This window comes from Castor canadensis, chromosome 14 (assembly GCF_047511655.1).
Source record: "Castor canadensis chromosome 14, mCasCan1.hap1v2, whole genome shotgun sequence".
In the NCBI taxonomy this organism is placed as follows: Eukaryota; Metazoa; Chordata; class Mammalia; order Rodentia; family Castoridae; genus Castor; species Castor canadensis.
The window spans coordinates 36,149,543-36,165,336 of NC_133399.1; the positions used below are offsets into that span (position 1 = coordinate 36,149,543).

Below are 15,794 nucleotides of genomic sequence, written 5' to 3' on the forward strand. Positions count from 1 at the left end.
ACACATACACACAGGCCGATACAGACACACAGACACATCCACATAGACACATACAAATGGACACACGTACACAGAGAGACAGAGACGCACATATACAGACAGACACACATAAGCAGACATGTGGACACATGCAGAGAGACACACACACAAGCTGGGTGCTAGTGGTTCATGTGTATAATTCTAGCTACTTGGGAGGCTGAGACCAGGAGGATCATGGTTTGAGACCGCCAACCTGGGCAAATAGTTCATGAGACCCCATCTCCAATATAACCAGAACAAAATGGACTGGAGGCGTGAGTCAAGCAGTAGAGCACTTGTTTTGTAAGTGCACAGCCCTGATTTCAAACCCCAGTCCCATCAAAAAAACAGATACACACAGACCAAGAGACAGACACACAGGAGAGGCATTCACAGAGACACAGACACAGACAGACAGACAGACACACACAGAGACAGACATGTAATGTGTAGTTAAAAGCTGCTTTTGCTGAGGAACACTGACTACTTACTTGGGCTCAGGAATTAACTAAAGGCAGGGAGAAGTTCAATGATTGTGGTGTTCCTTTTCTATAGAGATGGAAGGAACAAGTTGACAGTGGAGAAAATGTGACCAGGACTAAAAAAGGAAAAAAAAAAACTTTTGGTATGGACAACTTGCACACTGGCCAGTTTACTCTGCTTGTATTCAAACTGACATTTTCCCCCTTCTTGTATTCAAACTGACATTTTCCCCCTTCTCTCTCTCTCTCTCTCTTTCCTCCACATGCTGGGGAGACCAAGGTTAACAGTCTTTAGTCTTCAACTGAACCAGGCAATCTTCTCCCCTTCTCTCTCTGACCACCAAGAAGAAGTAAACCTACCAACTAAGACAAAGAGCTTTTTTTTTAAAAAATGTAGTTTCAAATATTTTTATTTCTATAAAGTTTTTTGTTGAATTACAGGGCTTTTCATTTTATTTTATTTTTTGGCAGCACTGGGGCTTGAACTCAAGTCCTCACACATGCTAGGCAGGTGCTCTTACCACTTGAGCCACTCTGCCAGCCTGACAAAGAGCTTTGAAGATGCTCTTCAAAGTGCCAGTACATCAGGAGATGATAGCCAACCTTTTGGGACTTGTGTTTTGTCACATACTCAAACTGAGCCCCCGAACTCCCCTTTAAAAAGCAGACATTTTCTCTCAGAAGTGGCACAACACAGCTTTGAGAGGTTGACTTTCCCCATCCTCTTCTTCATCTGACAAGTAATAAATCTTATTTCCTTTTCCTCAAGCCCCAGATCCATAATTCGTAAATTGGCATTGAGGCCAGGGGACCAGCTTTCTGGTAATATCTACAGGGTTCCCCATGGGGCCTCCAGGGAGAATCAGTGTCCTGCATCTAGATGTTCCCGCATCTAGAGGCCCCCTCCTCCTTCTTAGAGCCAGCAGGGCAGCTCTCCCATTCTCTCTGCCTCTGACCTCCTGCCTCCCTTGATGAGGACCTGATGGTGACATCGTGCCACCCAGATAATCCAGAATCATGTGCTATCTGAAGAGTCTTATCCCCATCTGCAAAGTCTCTTTTGCCATGTGAAATAACATATTTACAGATTTCAGAGGTTAGGATGTGTGTTCATAGTTGAGTGGTCATTATTCCACCCAACACAGGCTCCATTGTCCAAGGGTCTAGCCTCCAGGCCAGGCTGAGATGGTTTAGGGCTTGGACAAGGCCAATGAGGCTGGAGCCAGGACAGGAGGAATAAAGACACAAAAAGGTCCTCACTTGATCACTCATCTTGTAGCTTATCAGTTCCCTCAATCTTATCTTCTAATTCCACAATTGATTACAGGATCATCAAGGGTGTGAAGGACTGTGGGACCAGGAGGCAGAGAGGATCTCCCCCTCCTCCAGGCCAGCCAGGCCCTGGCCTTCCCTCACAGGAGGCTTGATGGGGGAGGATGCTCTTTTTGCTAGCGTCTAGCTGAGGGACTGACCAGTGCAAAGGTCAGGAAGTCTGATACCTGGCCTTCTAACCCTCCCCATTCCCATGTAAGTGAATTTAAGCCTCTCATGCACTGGGAAGCTGATCCAGGAAGGTCCAAAATTCCTGCAGAGTCTTGGGTCAAACTTCTGTATTGTCCAAAGGTGGCAGACAGATGGTTAGAAGTCCCTTCAAATAACTAGTGCCTGGCCTAGGATTGTTCTCAACCTGGTTCCACCAGGTCAAGGGAACCCCAGCCTCTTTCTTTGTCACCCTAGGCCAAACAGAGGAAGCACCGGCCTATCTCCTGGCTTCATCTCCCCAGCTCTGCTGCCTGACCCCTGCACCCCAAACCACAGCATTTGCCGGATTCCCTCCCGCCTCCCAATCTTGCTGATGGCTCCAGATTGCACCCAGCCAAGTCCTGGGCTAGCCTGACCCGCAAGCAGGTCCCCAGACTCAGGACACCCCACGTGCTGCTGGGTTCAGGTCTCCTTTGCAAAACACAGCAGAGTGGATAGGCGAGCCAGTGCATCCTGGTCACAAAAGGGAACCTGGGAGGGGGTCTCGGGGACCTAAAGCGGACAAGGTGAAGCAAGGGTGGGATAGAGTGCGCGGCGATTGCTGCTGGGGTTAAAAGGTGAGAGAGAAAGCGCAGACCCGAAACGTACTGCTGGACTCCGGCCAAGCGAGCAGCGGGGCGGGGCTGGGGGCGGGGCCACCTTGCGTGGGGCGGGGGTCCGGGAAGAGGTGGCTCGCGCTGAGGGGGCCCGAGCGCGGTGATGACCCCGCCCACGCCCCGCCCAGGCCACGCCCCGAGCCCCCCTCCCGCCCTCCTTGCTTGGCTCAGGGCTGAGGCCCTGCAGAGAGCAGATCCCTGCTGCTTCGGGCGGGCTGCTTCCCCTGGTCCGCCGCCAGCCTCCCCGCCGCCGCCCTCAGTGTGCCCGGCCGCCTGCGCGCCTAGGTAAGCGGGCGTCCTGCGCCACCCCGAATGCCACCCTCGCCGCAGGCCCCAGCCCCAACCCCGCCTCCGCGGCATGGCGGGCCCGGCCCTCAAACGCTGCCCCTGGGTCCTCTGTCACCACACCCGCGATTGCCTCTTGGGGCTTGCCATCTGGTCTGGGGCCCTGGCCACCTCCCCAAGAGAGCCCCGCTTCTCCGAGGGCGCGGGTGCTGGAGGACTCAGCTGCAAAACGGGCGGGAGCGCGGGGTGGGGTGGAGTGAGGGGGGTGCATCGTGGCCCGGTGAGGCGGGGGAATCCGGATGTGTGACCGGGCAGAGAGCCATGAAGTGGCTGCCGGTCACTGAAAAATCGGTGCGGAGCGCCCAGTGGGTGCCAGGACACAGCAGGGCCCTGGCCTCGGAGCCCACAGCCCAGCCGCCTTGACGGCTTCTGAGAGTCGTGTAAAAGAGAATCGCATCAATCCAGCCTGTGCGGGGAAGACGAATACAGGGAACTGGGGGAAGGCTGCGAGAGACCAGGGAGGAATTCGCAGAAAAACGTGCCAATCTGGCCCGTTTGGACCAGAGATAGCTTTCTAGGCCTTCCAGATACAAGGTCTCTGGGAAGGGGCCCAGCCCGGGTGTGTTTACAGAGCAGAAAAAAGAGGCCAATGTACCAGGAGTGCAGAGAGGGAGGATGGGAGATGGGGAGAGGTTGGCCACAGCTTGGAAAGTGATGAGGAGGCCCGGATTCCATTCTCAGGGATGCGGGTACCAGGAAGGCTTGGAACAAACAAGTAACATGATCAGGTTGTGTCTTAAGAAAAAGATCCTGAGCCTGCTTGTGTAGAAGGGCTGGGAAGAGACCTGGGAGGAGGCTTCTGGCTTGGACTGGACTGGCAAGTATGATATTACAAATTCATTTTGACCAAAGAGAGCAACATCCTCTTGGAAGTGCAACAACAAGCATGGAGATTTCTGAGCAGGGCAGACAGAAGTATGTACGGGCCTTTTATTGCTGGGGTGGGATGATTTAGGGAGCACACACACACACACACAGGGTAGGGAACGGGGGGGGGGGGTGGAGGGAGAGGCTCCCCAAGACCCTAGTGTGAGCCAGGGCAAAGCCTTAGACATCTAAGTGCAGAGGCCAGAATGGTCCTCACTGCAGCTACCTGGACCCATTGGATGGGACCCTCCCAGCTAGGAATGCTGGACTGTGGAGTTGCCTTGAAAGCCCTTGACGTTCACATCTGGTCTCTTCCCAGGTGCAGATGCTGTAATATATAAGGGAGTGGGTAGGGGGTCTGGGAGCTTTACTCAGCACCTGGGTCCAGGAGGGCCAGCCAGACTGTAGGGGAGAAACGGCATCCTCTTTGCTGACCTTCTCAGCTTACCCACTCTCAGTGTGTCTCCAATGGGGAGAGAAGAGGCAGTGGACATAGCAAAGAGCCCTGGTCATCAGACTGGCCTTGTGGCCTCGGGAGAGGTTTCTGGGCTTGAGTGTTCCCACCTGTAAAATGGGTAGGTCGGATCTGTCCCTGGGAGTGTTAATGAGTCAAAGGAAGTCACTGCTAGAAAAGAGCTTGACAGATCTCTGTGACACCCACACCTGTGAGGGAATGGGGAGAAGGAGACATTCAAGGCTTGGCCGCCTCTATTCTCTGATCTGAGAAATGCAGAACAGACTGTGCCTTCTGCCCCAGGGCCATCCTACAGGTTGAGTGTTTGGTTGGCCCAGTGCCTGGCACAGAGTGAACACTGGCTCAGGAGCCTCTACGCTGACTATAGATGGTAGGAGGAGTGGGCCAAGGTCCCTTCCTCTAACCGGTGGGATGACACAGGAAGGCAGGCACCAGGGGGAGCGCTCCCCTCTTATCAGGGCACCCCAGGCTGCCCTCTGCCTGCTGTCTGGACTTGTACCTGCCCCCAACCCTGTCCTGCCAGTTTGAGTTTAGCAGCCCTCAGGCTAGTGACTTTACCTCCTCTTGCTGCTTCAGTTTCTCCACCTGTATAATGGAAATGACAGCATTTACCACTGCATAGGTAAAGAACAGAGCACAATGTCCTGCTGGTAATAAGCATCTGGTCAACTGAGGCTATTAAAATATCACAGAAATATGCCTGTGCTGGTGGCTCACACCTGTAATCCTAGCTACCCCAAAGGAAGAGATCAGGATTAAGGTTCAAAGTCAGCCTTGGGCAAATAGTTTGTGAAACCCTATCTCAAAAATCCCCAACACAAAAAAGGGCTAGTGGAGTGGCTCAAGTGGTAGAGCACCTGCCCGGCAAGCATGAGGCCCTGAGATCAGACCCCAGTACCGACAAAACAAAACAAAACAAAACAGAAATATGCAGAGCCCATGACTGGGGAAGGTTGGGAGAGCCCAAAAGAGTCACCTGGCTGGGTCCAGGGAGGGTTAGGGAAGGCCTCCTAGAGGAGGTGTCAGTTCCCTGGGTTGCTAAGGATGAGTAGGAATGAACTGGGCATTCCAGGCAGGAGCAGCAGGTGTAAAGACCCTGAGGCCACTTCTGGGTGCTTGGAGAAGTACCTAGCACAGTTGTGTAAGAACTATGAAGCCAGAGCTGAGAGTTCCAGAAGAGAGCAGAGCAGGCTGGACAGAGCCAGCAGGGCACTTAGAGGTCATTCTGAGCCCAGGGAATAAACCATGGGGTAAGGGCAGGAGCCAGGAGACCAGGATGGAGGTGACTATACTAGTCCAGGTGATGGGGGTCTGGACCAAGTGGAGGTGTAGATAGGTGGGAAATGAGTGGATCTTGAATGGATATGAAGGGCTGGGATGGGGAATGGGCAGCCACTCATGAAGAGCAAGTTCAGGTGCAAGTCAGCTCTCTCTCCCCCGCATCTACAACTTGTGATGCCATTTGACACCGAAGTAGCAAGACAGGAAATGGCTTGGGAGACAATATAGTGGAGGTGGCAAGACAGGAGCCAAGAACCCTAGGGCTTCAATGGGGCCAGGAAGGCTGGAGGTGTAGCTCAGTGGTAGAATGCTTGCCTACCATGCATGAAACTCTGGGTTCCATCCCCAACACCACAAAATAAATAATAAATGAATAAAATAAAAATGAACAAGGAGGAATGGGTCGCCTGTGTCTCTGAATTGCTTGCACCATGCCCCAGTCCAAAACTTTAGAATTACATGGAATTTTTGTTTTTTGTTTTGGGCGGTACTGGGGTTTGAACTAGGCATCACAGCTGCAAAGCAGGAGCTCTACAACTTGAGCCATACCCCCAGCCTTCAGCAGGGGTTTTTCTTCATTCCCTCCCCCTTAACTATCCCTTTCAGACCCAGCCTCTGACTCTGACCAGAGTAGCATAAAAAAAGCCTTTCTCCTCCCTCAGTCTAGACTCAATACTTTTGTTAATATGATGCTGTTTAGCCAGGTGCCATGGCTCACACCTGTAATCCTAGCTACCTGGGAGGCTGAAGTAGAGAGGATCACTGTTGGAGGCCAGCCCAGGAAATTAGTTCATAAGACCCTCATCTGCAAAATGGACTAGGAGGTGTGGTTCAAGTGGTAAAATACCGCTTCGCAAGTGTGAAGCTGTGAGTTCAAACCCCAGTCTCACCAAAAAAAAAACCCATGCAATGCTGAATCAGCTGGAGCTCAACTCTGCTTTCCCTTCCCACCCCTTCCTAAATTCCTAAACTCCTGAGGCCATATTTTGATCCAGAGTCTCTTCTTTGTGCCTGGCCCCACCTTCCTCCCGCCTAGTCTGTGTGTTGGTTATTTGTTCATTTGGCACACTCATATAAAGTACCTGTGCTCGGAGGTAGTGGGGACTGACAGTAACAACATGAAGCCTTGTGGAACTGATGTTCTTGGGGAATGGAGGAAAGAGAGGACAGTGACAGGGACAAGTGGTCATCTGGAGAAGCCATTCCAGAGAGAGAGAGAGAGAGCAGCAGTACAAATGCCCTGAGACCATAAGAAGCTTGAAGTACTAGAGGTACAACAAGGAGGCAGGTATGATTACAGCAGAGTGAGCAAGGGGGAGAGTACAGAGACAAACAGATGGAGAGCCTGGGGGTCCTCAGGGACCCCAAGCCCAAGCCAAGGAAACCCTGCAAGGTCCTTCCTTAAGAGGTGAGAGGTTGTTGGGCCCTATTGCTTTTGCTTTGTTACTTTGTCCACTGGGTACCCTGGCCATCCACCCTGAAGGAGGGAGGAGCGGGTCACTCCATTTTCCACTGGGATCTAGGCTTCTACTCTTCTTGTGTACATGGAGGTCTCAGCTGAGTGGGGAGCATCCTGGAAGGGCCCAGTCTCCTCCCCCACCCTAGGAAAGGGTGGAAGGGTACGGAGACCAAGGGATGAAGGGCAGGGAAGAGAAGGAGAAGGAAGAGGAGGCAGGGTACAGAACTGGATGACAGGTGACAAAAGTCCTGGGTATACAAGGATGACAGGCCTGACTGGTCTTGAGGATGACCCAGCCACCAGCCTGCAATCATCCCCTTCCCAGACAGAGGAGAAAGGACTCCCTCCTTCACCTGCACCCCACGTGGACAAGAACCTGGTCATCCCACACACACTCCCACCACTGACCTCGGCACCTCTACAAACCCCCTCTGGCTTTACTGAGTGGATTTTGACCCCAAATGCTGGAACTGAGATCAGAGGTTCTCCTGAGCCAGGGCACCAGACTGGGGGATGTACCCTCTGTCTGTCTCCAAATTGGGGGCAGGCGCCCATTGGCCCTGACTCTGCTTTGTGATCCTGGCAGAGACCAAGCACCTGGACTCTTGTGAGATGGCAGGGGACACAGAAAGTGACCGAGGAGAGAGAAGCTGGCCCCTGGGTCTCATATTGGTGAGGGCAGGTCAACATAGATGGTGTCACCTCCCTACTCTCCCTTCCTCCCACTCTTCCCTCTGCTGCAGCCACACCAGCTGCATCTCTGTGACCCACACATGATCCTGCCTTTGCATGGGCTATTTGCTCTGACTAGAATGCTCTTTTTCCCGTGGCTTCCTCCCTCCTCTCCCACATTCAAACGTTACCTTCTCAAGGAAACTTTCCTTAACACTTTCAAATCGCAGCCTCCAAGTCACTGCCAGTCACAATGAAACAAACTAATCAACAAAATACATACTGTGTGTCTCCCCATATCCTTTCCTGAGCATCCATTCCTAATGTAGGAATGCTTGTCTGCCCAGCTCCCTGCTGAAATTCTGGGGCTAGCTCAGCCCCTGGCACCCAGTGATGCCAAATAAATGTTTATAAAATGACAGCCATCTGGGTACTTCTGTATACAGCCTGAGAGACTGGGCTGGGGTGGGGATACATACAAGTTCTGGGGACAGGCAAACTCAGTCCCAGCTTTCCCCCATTTCCCTTTATGACCTTGGGTGACTGCACTTCAGTTTCCCCAGTTGCTAGATGAAAGAAGCACCTCACCCTCAACACGACAACTCTGTTGCAGTTTCCTAGAGCCTTAGCTCACACACTGATGCAGGACAGTTAGGACTTTTCCACATAGTGTTAGAATTTACCAGAATCATGACAAGAATGAGGTGGCTTTATTTTGTGCAGTCAGGGCCTTTGTGAAAAAGTGACATTGGAGCCAGAGCCCAAGTCAGAACTGGGACATCGACAGGAACCAGACATGCTTACTGCCCTCCTGGAGCCCCAACCCTGGCCCAATGGAGGGTCCCACAGACCCTGGAGACAAGAGGAGACTCTAGGAACCAGCCTGGAGTCCTGAAGGCTTCTGGGAAGCAGCAGCAGTGAAGCTGGTCACCTGAAGGTTCAGAAGGCCTAGTATCAGGTAGCTGGAATGGTGCACAGGGACTGAAGACACTGGGAACAGCCCAGGAAAAGGCCTGTCACTCTGGGATCATATTAGAGCAAGTTTCTGAGTTTGAATAGAACCTAGGAATCTATGTGTGGATCCAAGCTGAGAAGCATGGAGTCAGGATGATTGGATGAGGCAGGGGATAGGGCCAGGTCACCATGGGGACCTTGAACACCAGGCCAGGAAACATGGAAGCCTGGGGGAGGGGAGCTGCTACTGAGTAAGGGAAGGGACACTAACTATACTATGAGCCACTATTGATTGGGCTGCTGAGAGATGATGAGTCAGGGCAGGTCCCCCTCTGTTTTGCTGCCCTCCCTCTGTGCATGTTACAAACACATCTAGTCCTAAAGGGACTGTGGTATCTTCCCTCAAAAACTGAGACATTCAGGGGGCCCCTGTGCCAGGCAGGAGTGCCCACAGAATTGCCCCTTCCACTATTTCTGCCTCCTTCTCCTGACCCAAAGGCTGTTGTGGTTGCTACTGTGTCTTTAAAATACCACGGCAGACAGCCAGATGGTAGGACAGTGGCTCACTTCTCTGAGGCCACCCAGCAGGATGGAAGCTGACTCCTTCCTCCCCTTGGATTAGGGCAGGTTTGCCAGTTCAAGTGGATGTCCCCTCTCCCCCTCCCCACAGTCACTCCTCCTATCTCTCAGATCTATCATCTCACAATTCCATGGCCAGAATTTGCCCACCTGGCTTTCCTCACCATCTTCTAACCCTTGGCTGTGTGCCCCATGTTCCTATTCAAGCAGGTGGATCCCAGATCAATCCTGGCCCCCCAAAACATACAGTTCCTACCCTTGAATCCACCTGGTCAGCATCTCAGACCTGTCCCCTGTCTTCTGTCTCTTCCAAGAAGCCAGCCATGGGATGACTTACAAGGTCAGTCCTTTCTTCAAAGTCTGTGACATCCCAAGTCCATATCAGGGCCTGGCACTTGCTAGGCAGGCGCTGTACCACTTGAGCCACTCTGCCAGCCCTTTTTTGCATTGGGTGTCGTTGAGATAGTCTTTTAAATTAGTTGCCCAGGCTGGCCTGGCCTTGGACCTGATCCTCCAGATCTCTGCATCCTAAGTAGCTAGGATTACAGGCTTGAGCCACCAGCTGTCCTCGTGTGTGTGTGTGTGTGTGTGTGTGTGTGTGTGTGTGTGTGTGTGTGTGTAGCTGAGGAATGCACTCTGGGGCCTTGAACTTGCAAGGGCACTCTACCACTTGAGCCACACCCCCAGTCCTAGGCCCCACCTCTTAAAGGTCCCACCATCTCCCAATAGGCCCAAACTGAGGACCAAGCTTTTAACATTTAAGATTCAAACCATAGCAGTTATCAAGTATTATGTACCATCTGTAACGTGTATATTATACTTTTATAAGGCTGGGAGTACAGTAGATTTTACACCAGCATCACCACAGATACATGAGTAATGCATTATGCTGCCATATTACGATGGCTACAAAGTCACTAGCTAAGAGGAATTTTCACCTCCGTTACAATCTCACAGGACCGCTGTCATACATGTAGTCTTGTCACTGACCAAAATGTTATGGATATTTCCTTTTTTATTCTTTTTCTTTTTTTTTTTTTCCTTGGGATGAGGGTCTCACTATATGGCCCAGATTGACCTCAAACTCCTGGGCTCAAAACATCTTCCTGCCTCAGCCTCCTGAATAGCTGGGACTATAGGCATGTGTCACCATACCCAGCTTGTTATGTATACTCAGGAGAAAAAAATATGAGCTTTTTGAAGTAGAGTGGTGGGTGTGTATTAGAGCAGATGGAAGAAGCATGGATAAAAAATGGTGATGGGGTAGTGGGAGGGCCTGAAATTGAGGCTCAACTGTTGTCTGGGGTCCTGGTGCCTGGGCCTCACTTTTACCTTTCATTTTTTTCATATTTTTGGTGGACAGCTCCCAGGCATAGAGAGGTCAGGCCAGCCCCTCTCAGCTATGGGGGAAGGTAGACAGTTGCTCACCTCAAAAGTTCTGAGAAAAAAGGGGTAGGAAGGTCTCTAGTATGGTCCAGGGACAACAACAGGGCCTCCTAGAAGGAGTGTCCAGAAGGAAGAGTTGTGTAGAAGTGGAGTTTGATGGGCAGAAGAGGCTGCATTCCTGGTATGGCAAAGCAGCATGTGTGACGGCCCAGAGGTGGGCTGGGGTACACAATGCAAGGCCAGTTAGAAAAGATGGCCTGGATGCCAACATGGGAGAAAATGACTGGGGCAAGATTGGAAGCAGAGAGACCAGGGCAGAGGCTGCCACAATGATTCCATCCAAGAGATCTTGGTTCTCCTGCCTAGGAATTACAAGGTCCCTGGTTCAAACCCCAGTACTGCCCCCCCCCCGCAAAAAAAATATTTAGAAAGAGACCATGGTCGTGGGACTTGGGCAGAGGAAGGGCAGTTATGGGGAGATGGGCATAATCACCAGACCTGGTGAGTGGTTGCATCGGGAGGGTATGGAATGAGTCAGATTCCTGTCCTCTAAAGATGTGGTGGATGGTAGGTTCTTGGTTAAGCAGCCTTGGGAGGCAAAGAAAGCAGGTTTAGTGGTGGGGGTAGGACTTGGTGTGACCTGTCTGAGCACGGAACAGCCTGGTGGCATTGGAAGAGACAGATCTGAGGAGTAACAGAAATTTGGAAGTCTGTAGTGTGGATGTGCTGGTCATGGCTTCTGAGTGGGTGAGATTTCTCAGAGGGAGTAGATAGCAAGAGAGGGTCCAGGACTGGCATGGTGTAGGGTGAAAGGAGAGAAAAACCAGCCTGAATTATAAGCAGAACACAAAACAGCAGATAGGAGGTGAACAAGAAGATAATGGTTCCTGGACAGGGGATGGATGCCTTAGGAGGAGGGTCACAGATACCTGGATTGGCCCTTGGGACTGGCCATTGTGGGGAAACCTGTCATTGATGACCCAAGCAAAGGCCAAAATTGTTAGGGTGGGGTAGAAACATGAAAGTCCTGCTTTCCAAGGACACTGACACTACCATGTGCCTAGATGCTCTGAGCTCTTGTCCTTCTGGAATGCCTAGTAGGGCCATATTCCAAGCCAGCCATTTACCAGCTGGGGTGGATGATTCACCTTGTTAAGGGGACCGTTAAACAGCGTCTTCCTCAGAGTGTGACATTTCCAGTGTAAGGAGGCGGGCCCGCTCCTGAGCAGGCATCCAGTAGACAGTACCAACGTGGCACCAGGGCTGCTGACCATCGGAGCCTTGGGGTATGGCTCACTTTGTGCTTCCTGAAACAGCTTCCAGGACAGCTGTCACCCAGGGGCGGCAACTGGTGGGAGAAGGGGCAGATGTTAGACCAAATTGACCATGACCACTAAAAAATTAATTAATTAATTGATTCAAATTAAAATAAAAAGTTACCCTGAGCTGGATGTTGTGGGTCAAGCCTGTAATCTTACCTACTCCAGAGGGGGAGATCCAGAGGATTGTAATCAAAGACCAGTTTGGACAGTGTTCTTGAGACCCTATCTCAACCAATGACTGGGTGTGATGGTGCATGTCTGTCATCCCAACCACGCAGAAAAGTACAAATAGGATCACTGGCCAGGCCAGCCCCTGGCATAAAGTGAGACCCTATCGCAAAAATAACCAACACAAAAGGGCTGGCAGAGTGATAGAGTGTCTGCATAGCAAGTGCAAGGTCTTGAGTTCAAACCCCAGCAACAGCAAAACAAAACAAACAAAAACCAGTAAAATACAGAATAGTTGCACTGACTCCTGCCCTTCCCCTCACCAGCTTCATGATATATTGGACTGACTATCTTCTTACAGCTTCTTTCTGCATGTTTATCTGTATATATGTAGCCATCAAGAAATTTAGAAAATCAGTGCAGGGGTATGACTCAACGTAGAGCACTTGTTCAGCATGTGGGAGGTCCTGGGTTCAAGCCCCAGTACCACCAAAAAAAAAAAAAAAAAAGAGAGAGTCAGGTGTGGTAGATCACACTTGCAATCCCAGCATTCAGGAGGCTGAAAAAGGAGGAGACAGGATGATTGTCTCCAGGCCAGCCTGGATGATGAGTTCCAGGCCAGCCTGGGCTACAGAGTGAGTGAGACTCTATCTCCAAAACGAAACACCACCAACAAAATACACACACACACAAAATATATACCACAGTGATGTTTTTTTAAATTTCAGATGAAATTTTGGTGTAATTCTCTTAGCTATTGGAGACCAGAGTTTATTTTTTTGTTTTGTTTTGTTTTTTAATACAGTACTGGATTGAACTGAAGGCCTTATGCTTGCTAGGCAAGTGCTATACCACTTGAGCAATATCCCCAGTCATTTTTTCTTTTAGCTTGTTTTTCAAATGGGTCTTGTACTTTTGCCCAGGGCCCACCTCAGACTGTGATCCTCCTACTCCTGCCTCCTATCCTCCTACCTCTGCCTCTTAACTGGCCTCTTTGAACTTTGTGCTCTTACTCTTCAAGCTAGATTCTATCTCTGAAAAACAGCAATAAAAGCTGGGCATAGGTGGCTCACACCTATAATCTCAGCTATTCAGGAGGCAGAGCTCCCCAGGCAAATAATTCAAGAGACCCTATCTCAAAAAAAAAAAAAAAAAAAAAACCCATCTTGAAAGGGCAACAGAGTGGGTCAAGTGATAAGAGTGCCTGCCTAGCAAGCATGAAGCCCTGAGTTCAAACTCCAGTATTACTGAAAAAAAAAAAAGAAAATCAATAAAAATTGAGAAGCTCACTAGTACCATTCATTTGTTTCAGGTATAGACACTTCAGCTTCTCCTGGTTTTGTTCATTCTCTGGAGTGGTACTACTCCATCCTGCCATGATGGAAATGTTCCGTATCTCCCCTGCCCAATACAGTTAGCCACAAGTGGCATTTCTGTATACACGTACTGCTGGTGCAACTGAGGAACTGAATTTTACATTTTATTTAATTAAAAAAAATTTTAGCTGGATTCTGGTGGCTCATGCCTATAATCCAGCTACTTGGAAGATTGGAAAGATCACAGTTCGAGGCTAGCCTGGGCAAATAGTTTGTGAGATCCTATCTCCAAAAAAACCGGAGCAAAATGGACTGGAGGTGTGGCTCAAGCGGTAGAGCAACAGTTTTACAAGCAAGAAGCCCTGAGTTCAAACCCCAGTCCCACCAAAAAAATAAACAAATAAAAAACAAAAATTTAAAAAGTTGTGGTGCTGGGGACTGGATCCAGGTCCTGTGATGCCAGTCAAGAACTCTACCACTGAGCTACACCCCAATCCCAATTGATTTAAAGTTAAGTAGCCGCATGTGACAAGTGGCTGCTATATTGGACACTGAGGACTAAACTTTCTTTATTTGGGTTTTTTTTTTTTTGTGGTACTGGGTTTTGAACTCAGGGCCTCATGCTTGCTAGGGAGGCACTCTACCACTTGAGCCACTCCGCCAGTCTGAGGGCTAAACTTTCAGGTAGTGTTTTTATATTTAGTCGAGAGTTTATCTTTTTTATCTATGAGTCTGGTGCAGCTAACTCTGCCATTACTAGAAGCAGAATTCTTCTGGTGGTTTTCCATGACATAACATAGGTATCAGGCCATAAATTAGTGTCTCTCTGTAGGTTGCTGTTTAAGTCCCACCTTTAAACACTACTGAGTTGGAGACCAAGCCTTCAACACACGAGCTTTTGGGAGACATTAAAGATCCAAACCATGCCTGGCGCTGGTGGCTCACATCTATAATCCTGGCTATTCAGGAGGCAGAGATCAGGAGGATTGCAGTTCAAACACAGCCAGAGGCAAATAGTTCATGAAACCCTATCTCGAAAAAGCCCACCACAAAAAAGGGCTGGTGGAGTGGCCCAAGCGATGAGTGCCTGCCTAGCAAGCTCGAGGCCCTGAGTTGGAAAAGTTCCAAATCATAACAGTAGGAAATTTCATACCATATTGTGTAATGATCCAGGGCTTGAAAGACAAACAGGAGCTGAGTGTGGTGGTGCGTGCCTATAATCCAAGCACTCTGTAGGCTGAGGCAAGAGAATCATAAGTTCAGGCCAGGCCAGCCTGAGCTACCAAAAAAAAAAAAAAGAAAGAAAGAAAAGAAAAAGGAAGGGAGGGAGGGAGGGAGAAGAGGAAGGGAGGGGAGGAGAGGGGAAGGGAGGGGAGAGGAGGGCAGAAGAGGAGGGGTCGAGGTGAGGGGAGGTGAGGCAAGGCAAAAAGCCAAGTGCTGGTGGGAGGCTGAGAACCAGAGGATTGCAGTTCAAGACCAGCCTAGGCAAAAAAGTTCACGAGATCCCATTCCAACAGAAAAAAACTGGATGTGGGCATGCGCCCATCATCCCAGCTATGATAGGAAGCATAAAATGGGGGATCACAGTCCAGGCCATCCTGGGCAAAAAGTGTGATCCTATCTCCAGAATAACCAGAGTAAAATGGACTGAAGGTGTGGCTCAAGCAGTTAGAGTGCCTGCTTTGTAAGTGTGAAGCCCTGAATTCAAATCCCAGTTCCACAAAAAAAAAAAAAAAAGTTCAGTACTGAGCCCCTGGCATCCTGAGAGCTGAGAAGGTGGGCAGGGCTGAGGCTTGCTGCCTTGATCAGCAGAGGCAGGCCTGGGGAGACCTCCACAGGTGCTGTGAGCCCCATCCCCACCCGGGACTCTCCTGTCCTTGTCCTGAGTTTCAGGCTTCTCAGGTCCTAAGTGTTGAGACCATAGGAATGAGAATGAAACCAACCTCGCCTTGTAATGAAGGTGGGCTCTTTTTCTAGAGAGTTCGCCCAACCTGAGCTAAAGGCCTCGTGCTCACCCACTCGTCCATCTGTCCTTCCCACTTCTTCCTGAGCTTTTAACATCCATCATGCCAGACCCTGCCTAAGGTGCTAGCTAGAACAATATCCTTTGCTTTCCTGAGGCTTGTGCCTTGGGGAGGAAGCAGACAAGTAGATAAAGTCAAAGGTCAAGTGGGGTGAGAGTGCTGAAGGAAGTAACCAGAGTCAGAAGCCAGAAATGCTGTGGCTTCTTTGGTGGTTATCTGCAAAGACGTCTCTGAAGAGAAGGGGGGCTGAGGTGAGACAGAGCTCAAAGTGTGGCTATCTGGAAAATTTGTTCCATTTTGAAACTGAT

The 15,794-nt window shown here is 50.2% G+C and overlaps 1 protein-coding gene across 1 annotated transcript in view; it reads left to right on the top strand.

Moving 5' to 3' along the window:
* Window positions 1–2,782: 2,782 nt before the first annotated feature.
* The window catches only part of Cers4 (ceramide synthase 4), a 30,682-nt gene continuing 17,670 nt past the window's right edge, over window positions 2,783–15,794 (top strand). The window contains exon 1 of the mRNA XM_020182661.2: window positions 2,783–2,923. The gene's annotated coding sequence lies outside the window, so the exon portion shown is untranslated. The remainder of the gene's footprint in view (window positions 2,924–15,794) is intronic.